This window comes from Empidonax traillii, unplaced genomic scaffold (assembly GCF_003031625.1).
Source record: "Empidonax traillii isolate 1590-97213 ecotype Southwest subspecies unplaced genomic scaffold, ASM303162v1 scaffold57:size2250009, whole genome shotgun sequence".
In the NCBI taxonomy this organism is placed as follows: domain Eukaryota; kingdom Metazoa; phylum Chordata; class Aves; order Passeriformes; family Tyrannidae; genus Empidonax; species Empidonax traillii.
In genome coordinates, this window is record NW_020955250.1 from 1,231,335 (window position 1) to 1,239,401 (window position 8,067).

Below are 8,067 nucleotides of genomic sequence, written 5' to 3' on the forward strand. Positions count from 1 at the left end.
GCAAGAAGACTGAGCCCAGCTCTTCTTCATGAACCGTTGGACTACTGACTAAATTAAGGTATGAATAAAAATAGCCTACGCCCATATCTTCCACCTACCTTGAGCTCTTTTAGAAAAAGAGAAGAAAAAAATTATATTTATTGCTGCATTTTTGGACACCTGATCTGGAAGGTGGGCAGACTGAAAACACCTGCTGCACTGAGTCCTTAGGGAAGAATGTCAGAGATGTTCATCTAGTCATTGTAAGGGACTGAAGTCCAAGATGATGCTGCAGGCTTTACAAGGCTTGGAGGCCTTTGGTTTGCCACTAAAGCCAGTGACAAGCACGTGGGCATCTTGAATGTATCATCATGGCAGTCACTACCACATTAGGTGCTCAGGGTTTCTTCACATTTTGCATTTTGGCTATGACACAAGTAATTTTAACCTAGAAAGTCATTTAATAGGAGGAGGAATTCAACATCATTTAAAGCCACACATTTTACAAGTTTGAAGTTGCACTAGCAGAAGTTGAATAAGGCAAAGCAGCATCTTCTGTCTCCTTGAGCTTTGTCCTGACCTGCACGCACAACATGGCTTGTACTGGGAGTGACAGGGAGTGGACACAACAAACGTTTCCCCAAAGTGAAATCTGTGCGACAGCCTTATTTCTCATGATATTTGTTCAAGTAGTTTGTCATGCTGTGGTCAGTTTACTTAGTTGCTATCCAGGAAATACATGTAAATGTCATGCAGTCATACTGATGATATTAAACAATATATTGCTTTCCATTGTGACTGCACACCATTGGCATCTTGAGTGCCCATTTTGTGGTAGGGAAAATGCCTCTGACCCGAGGAACACCTCCAAAAATGAAGCAAGAGCCCTTAGTCAGGCAGTCTGAGCCATCGTACCTAATGATCACTTTTTATGTCATTATAAAGAGACTATCTTTAACACTCCCCCACAATATAGGGGTACTGTGATGCCTGAATAACTGATTATCCTAAATTTTCCCTAACCCTGACATCTGGAAAAAGGTGTGGCTGTACAAAATACTGTCTATTGCTAATTCTTTATACAGCTCTAGCACCTCTCACCCTGAAGGACCAGACCCCTCGAACTCTGGACCGTGACTACCTCCCCTTTTCCCCTGAAAGACCACGGTAAATGAGGTCGTCTTAGGGAAGTCCAGCTGTGTGATAGCAGCTGCTGCCTTATGCTCCCCTAAAGGGAAAGTGGGGCCTGTTTTGGGATGTGGTGGGACCAACTGGCTGCAAGCTTTGCATTTTCTCTCAGTGCCCTTTGCTGTTCTTGTAGAGGTGGCTCTCTAAAAGAGTATCCCAAGGGATGCAGCAGCCAAATAAAGCCTCTGATGGAGTGAAAATTTGTGTACAATTCAGAGCAACTACCCTTTTACAATAACCTCTAGTAAATAGGAATTGTGGAGAATAAAACAACTAGTTGGGTCTGCAGCAGAATGCATTAGTACCAGTGTTAAAATTTGGCCAAGGAAATGAAACTCACACCTTTCTTGTTGCACACATATAAACCAATATTTCCAAGGGATCTTTCACAACCAGCATTGGTGGGGATTTATCATACATAATGTCCAAACCTGAATGCACCTGGCTCCGGTATGGGATCTTTAGTGATTGTTTTTTGGGGTTTGGGTGGGTTTTTTTAATATTCCATTTTCAGCTGGAAATTACTGATGTGACCAAAGTCCGATTCCTTTCAGCAGTTTCTCCCTTCCTCCCCCCACCTTTTCGCACTCCCTGAGGTCTGACCATCTGGAAATCCTCCTCCACCTCTTCATCATGTGTGAATTTCCACCTAGGGCTGAAAGTGTCACTGTACTAAAGTGTGATGCATTAACACATTGAGGCAGAAAGCAGAGGGGAGTTGGGGATTATAACACTTCATGACCCACTCCGCAGTTGCTCTATGATTTAATCATCTTTATCAGCTTGTATCCTTTTCTTTGTATCCCATATTTTCCCTGTATCCTTTATTAAAAAATTTCCATAATTAAAAAGGACCCCAACCCTTTACACAAACAAGTAGAGTGCAGAATCTTGTATTGAGACCAAGACTGAAAATGGCAAATGTCTCCAGGACAACAGGCCTCACTTGAGCAGGCTCAGGGACCTAGATTGCTCTTTCACAATGAAGTTCATTAATTATCCATGTCTCCTATTGCAAACTTGGGGTTCTTCCCGCCAACTCTCATAAACACGATCTGAGAAATAGTAATTTTTTATATGTGTATATATGTAAGTATAAAGTATAAGCAGTTATAATGTTATCTTGTTCAGAAATTAAGTCAAGTTCTGTAAACTATGTGCTGTGTTGGTTTATTTTTTTGGTAGAGTGGACTGGAAAATTCACAAGTTTGAAAGTCAGCTGCCTAGCTTCCTTCTAACTAAATACTGAGGCTTATTATGCTTCAAATAAATATATATATATATATATATATTTTGTGGCTTGGTTGCTGTAATCATCTTGGATGTAATAATGTTACTAGCCTCAGGGCTATATTTATTAAGATTTTAATTTAAAATCTTTCTGTCCTTCAGCATTTAAACAGAGGAAAACCCCATCTGGAGTAGCCAAAAAAAAAAAAAAGTTCATCCTTTTCTTTTTCATGCATTCCCCTCCCCTAGGCCCTCTCTCTCATCTTTTAAGCAGAAAAACCTAGAACAATGCACTTTCCTGTTGTAGCTCTGCACCCTCCTAATGCTTCAGTACCTGTGCAGGTTTGGTAGACCCAATGTCTGCTGAACACGATCCATGTGCTTCTGTTCTTGCTGTCTCTGAACTGGTGGTTTGTTTTCTTATCCTTGTATAATAGTACCAGTATATTTCACAGTAATATTTCCACATATTTTGATTTATTCGTAATAATATTCTCAGTAAGGATCTCAACCACAGCAATAAATATTGTGGGGGCAAGACTTTTACTCAGATATGGCAAAGGGCTGCGGAGAAGTTTCAGGGTTGTTCCTTGTTAATAAACTGCCACACTTCTGAGGAGATTGTGGCAGGGAAATAACAGAACAAGAAGACCTGCTTGTAACCTGGAGTGTGAAAAGCTGTCACAGTGTAAGTGCTTTTTCAGGTGTTTTGGAAGAAATGTCAGATGTTAGACCCATGTTGTATAGAGTTTGCAATCCATTTTATTTTAATTCCACAGCATATTCAAGTTATTCAGGCACCAGCTTTTAACAGAGAGATACTGAGCAGGGCAGAGGGTGATTCAGAAATTTTTGTTAATAACTCTCTCATGTGATTTAGTAGTACTGAAATATCAGCAATGGGTGGTAGCAGAGGACCTTGCTTGTAGCTAATGCCCAAGCAGCAAATGCCTGCAGTGGCTAAATAGCACTGGGCAGACTGTGAATCTTGTAGGCCAGCTCTCGGCTCCACTGACAGTGCTCCTGTTCTGCCCCAGTGGAAGATCCTCCTTGCTTGAACTAGGGGACTTAGATGCCATTACAGGAGCCCCTTGCTCCTGGCCCTAGTATTGAGTGCATCAGTCAACCATACCAAAATCAGATTTCAAATCTCACTCTGATGTTCTTGTGCAAACAGCCAAATGGAACAACAGTTTTGGTTTAATATAATAAGATTCATGGAAACAAAACTGGGTGATTTAAGTATGAACAGATTGAAAATTACTTCTGACATACAGCACCAAGTCCATGCCATTTGTGTCAAGCTCCATGCGAAGGATGAATTCCTGTATGCTGCTTTTCTTCATTTCAAAGCAACTTATGGAGGGTTGAATGCTGTCATCCTCAACTTGCAGCTAGTGAAAATGGGGTGAAGAGGAAGAAATCCAGTCCTAAGCACAGGTCTTCTGGCTGCAGCCTGTCCCACAGGCAGTAGGTGTAGAAAAAAGAAGGCAGCTTATGTTCAGGTACTCATCAACTGCTATTGACTGCCAATCATGAGATGACTCAAGGTTCTGTATCCCATTTCTCTCATAGCACTGTAAAGATACCAGCCAATTTTTTGCTTCTGACCCTCCATTTAAAATCGGAGGGAAACCTCTCCATCTTGTCACCAGTCCCTGATAATCACTACTTTTCTCAGGACAGCTGATTTTAACATTGCTCCATCCTAATGTTAATTTTCTAGATCTAGTAGTTATGTCAATCACAGGTGGATATATAGAAGAAATGCACCTCTGGACTTCTAAACGCATTGCCTCAGTAAGTACTGTTCAAATTACAAGAAGTCAAGTTTTAACTATTTTGTTTACCACTTAAATGCAGATTTTATTTTTACCCACTTTGCTACTTTGCAAGCCTTTTGGTGTGAACTTAAACAAACATGAAAATCATGTTCTTTAACAGTATGTTAAAAGTGCTTATATGTTAAAAGTGCTCACCACAAAGCAGACACTTCTTTGTTGGGCAACCAGCACAGCTTTTTCATGTTCTCTATGTGTCCTCACCCGCCCCAACCTATTTAGGTCAATACGAGCAACTTCAGAGGAAGTCACTGCCTGGTTATAACGCTACAGCTTTGGACTGCAGAGGACAGACTGGGCGAGGAAAACAAGAACACTTCTGGGCCGTCAACAAGCAGTGGATAGCTTTTGAATATTACATGGGGTATCCACCTGATGGTGTTTGGTCCCTTTGCTTTGGAAGTTGAAGCAGATCACTGAACTCATCCCCTTTGCCAAAGGGCACGCTGCTTTGTGTGGAGACCTGCCTGAGGCGAGGTACCTGACTCATTGCGTCAGGTGCGAGATTCACCTGCGCTTCATTCCCCACAGCGAGCCTGGGAGCTTGGCTGCAAACCTTCCCAGAGCATGGAGGGGTCACTGAAGAAGATCAACTGGCCAACATGTTGCCCATGAAACAACACAAGGTAGCTGAGCTGAAGAGAGCGGGACAACAGCTGTGTTGAAGCAGGTGCAGTGCGAGCAGGAGGCTGAGGCTGTGAGTATATCCCTGCAACCCTGTCCTGCTGTCTTCCCCGTGCCCCCATCCTGTCTGACACTTGTGCTGAGAGCTGGCATTCAATAGGTGCTCTTCAAAACTTGTAGAGGGCTCTATTTTACTTTTCTGCGACTCATCTTCCAGATTCTTGTTGTAGCTGCTTTACATGAGGAGTTCCCAGTTTGGTCAGGTCCTTTGTTTCTGCCTGATAAACCCCCTTTTTCCAAGCGCTCTTCAGAGTAGGGCCCTTTCTTTTAGAGACAGCAAATCTCTGTTAACGGACAGTTTCAGTTAAAGAAGCATGGGCAGGAGCAAAGGAGCCAGAGTAACCTCTTAGTTAGGTCTACCTCTGCCAGTTCAGAAAACATCTAGGTCATTTAGAATGGCATTTACCTATTTGATTTTCAATAGGACTTTCCCGTCTACGGAATTACGGTGCTTTTGAAACAGCTACTGTTTTTGTCACAGTCATTTAAGAAGTAATTTTGTGTAGTGAGGAATGAGTCTGATTACAGATACAAAATTTCATCTGAAGCTAAAGAATGTAATGAATACAAATTCCAGATAGAGCACAATGTTCCCAGCCTGCCCGGGTAACTGTGTCTCAGTTTCTCTATATTTCCTGCAATATGACAATGGCCACCTTGTAAAAAGCTCTTTCAGATATGAGGCAGAAGTATACACTTCAAGGTCTAGCCTTGAAACTTCTGTGGGATAGCAATGCTCTTCTGAAGTGCCATTTAAAACAGATTGCGTTTCACTACGTGCAAAAATCCCCCATATAGATGCAGCTATATGAGCAAAAAAAAAAAAAAAAAAAAGTGCTTTTGCCAGTATAGCCTATTTTATTTGGGAAACGCTTGCAGAAAAAGATGCTTGTGCTAGTAAAACTTGTATTTGCTGGTTATCAAAGGAGAAGGATTTCTAGTGCAAACCAGGCCTCTTATATGTGAAGCTTTTATTCAGTTCACCCCCCAGTACAGTAAAGAAAATCCTTCCTCAAAGGGATTAGTAGGGTTACCTAATAGATATTATTAATGGTTTAAGAGCATAAAAGGTGCTTTAGCAATAGATGAGGGGCTAGATCCTTTGCTAATGTAAATTGTTTGTGGTCCCACTGAGGGCATCTTGGAAACACAGAATGAGGGAGCTGCCTTGTGCCATCACTGCTCAGTTTCCAGAGCTTCCACCAACTCAGGAAGGTGCAGGGCCGCACTAACTGGCCTCTCCAAAAGTGTGACTTCTGCATCCACCATAAAAATGTGCACAAGCAAATATCTAGGTTATAGAGAGAGAATTATAGCTAGGAAAACCCTGCTTGAGCAGGGAGGTGGGATCAGATGAGCCCATGGGTTGTCCTTTCCAACCTTACCCAGTCTGTGATTCTGCAGCAGTTTGATCTTTCGGAAACAAGCCGATTCCCACTGGCTGAGGATCTCAGTGTATACTGTTTTCATTATACTAGTAGCTTTTTATAAACATCAGATTCCAGTCATGAGACTTGATGATTCCACAGAAAATACCCTCCGACGCAGTACTTTCTCACAGCAGGGCTCCCTGGCTAATCGTGTGCTTGCCTGTCAAGCACAAATCCCAGCCATTTCCTTCCCAGTTTTCCCTTGCATTTAATGTATGGAAAAGCATGACCCTGAATCAGATGAATAGCAGCCGGTTTGAGAAGGTGTGTGTGAAAATGTATCCTCACGCAGATGAGCTCAGAACAAATAGAATAGAGGGGAGGAGGGAGGAGAGTGGAGAGGGGGAGGATGAAGCTACCCTTTCTCTGATAGTTCAGCCACTACGTGTAAGCAACAAGTTTATGCCCAAGGGAAAGAACTAAAAGCTGAGGATATCTTAAAATTAACAGAGCTTTATGGCTCAATCAATAGGCCATGCTCCCTGAGCAAGATCAGAAATCAGATGGCACATTTCTTTCTGTTAACCCTGTTTGCTCTCCCTGAAGGCTCTTCTGCCTGAAAGCATGTGAGGTTTGATTAAGTTCTTCTCTAGGAGGAAGCCAGAGAGAGTCCATTGTGTGAGAACTGCCTCCAGAACACTGTGTTGGACACACTTTAAATAACAATAAAGGTTATTAGTGTATTAGTTTGCTAGTAATTGTGAGAGAAGATAAGTCTTCCCAATATTTGAATATGCAAAATGGCTTTGGCTAACTGAGAAAGGGGGAGGGGGGGGCGGGAAAGCAAAAGCCAAAACATGCCACTGCAGTGAGTAACAGGGATGATTAAAAATCACCATATGTAAAAAAGAAAACCTCTACCTTATTTTACTATTAGAAATACCCTCTCTGATTTGATATCCCCAGGAAACTCATGATATTTTCCCTCTTTGGCATTTCATTCTCATTGGGGCAATGAAATAGTTGTTTCCAAAGGGAGAGGGACTGTGTTTGCGCCTATTTCTTGTTTGACAGTGACCTCTATGAACCAGTCATCACTGCTCTGCCTGTTGTTTTCTTGTTAGCTCTTTGCTGTCAAATTAATTACTGTGAAGTACTAAGCTTGTTGCATTCACGTGCTCTTATTAGCTCACAGGATGTCAGAGTGATTGGATTTTTAGCATTATTTCTTTTTTTACATTCCAGGCTTTCCATTCAAAACCTGTTACTGGCAGGGAGGAAATACTGTACCTAATTCTGATCTCCCACCAGGGTAGCTCCACTGATGCTGAAGATATACAAAGCTGTATATGCAATTAGACTTTGTTCATATTAAACCCAACATGAACAATATGATTGGGATTGCAATTGTGACTTTGAAGCACAGCACTAATTGTCTTTCCTTTTTCAGTGCAGAACAAGAAAGAAAATATTTATGATGAGAACTGCATTTGTCCCCTCTATTCTTAAATCACAGTAATGAGCTGATCCTCCAGTTGACCCTCCTCACGCTCCTGCGTTGCTTGTGTGAGTGACAACTAACAGCATTCATGCTTGTGCAGTCCAGGGAGATATGAGAAGTTTTATTCTTCTCTTCTTCTACAAAATGAAATGAGCAGAAAGGACTTCTTTGACGTTGTGCTTGAAATTTGGGTGTCCTGCATCTGTCCCTTAAAAAAATACCAATCTGGCTCGGTGAAAAAGATGAAGGTCTTAAGAATTGCTTTCACTCTTGA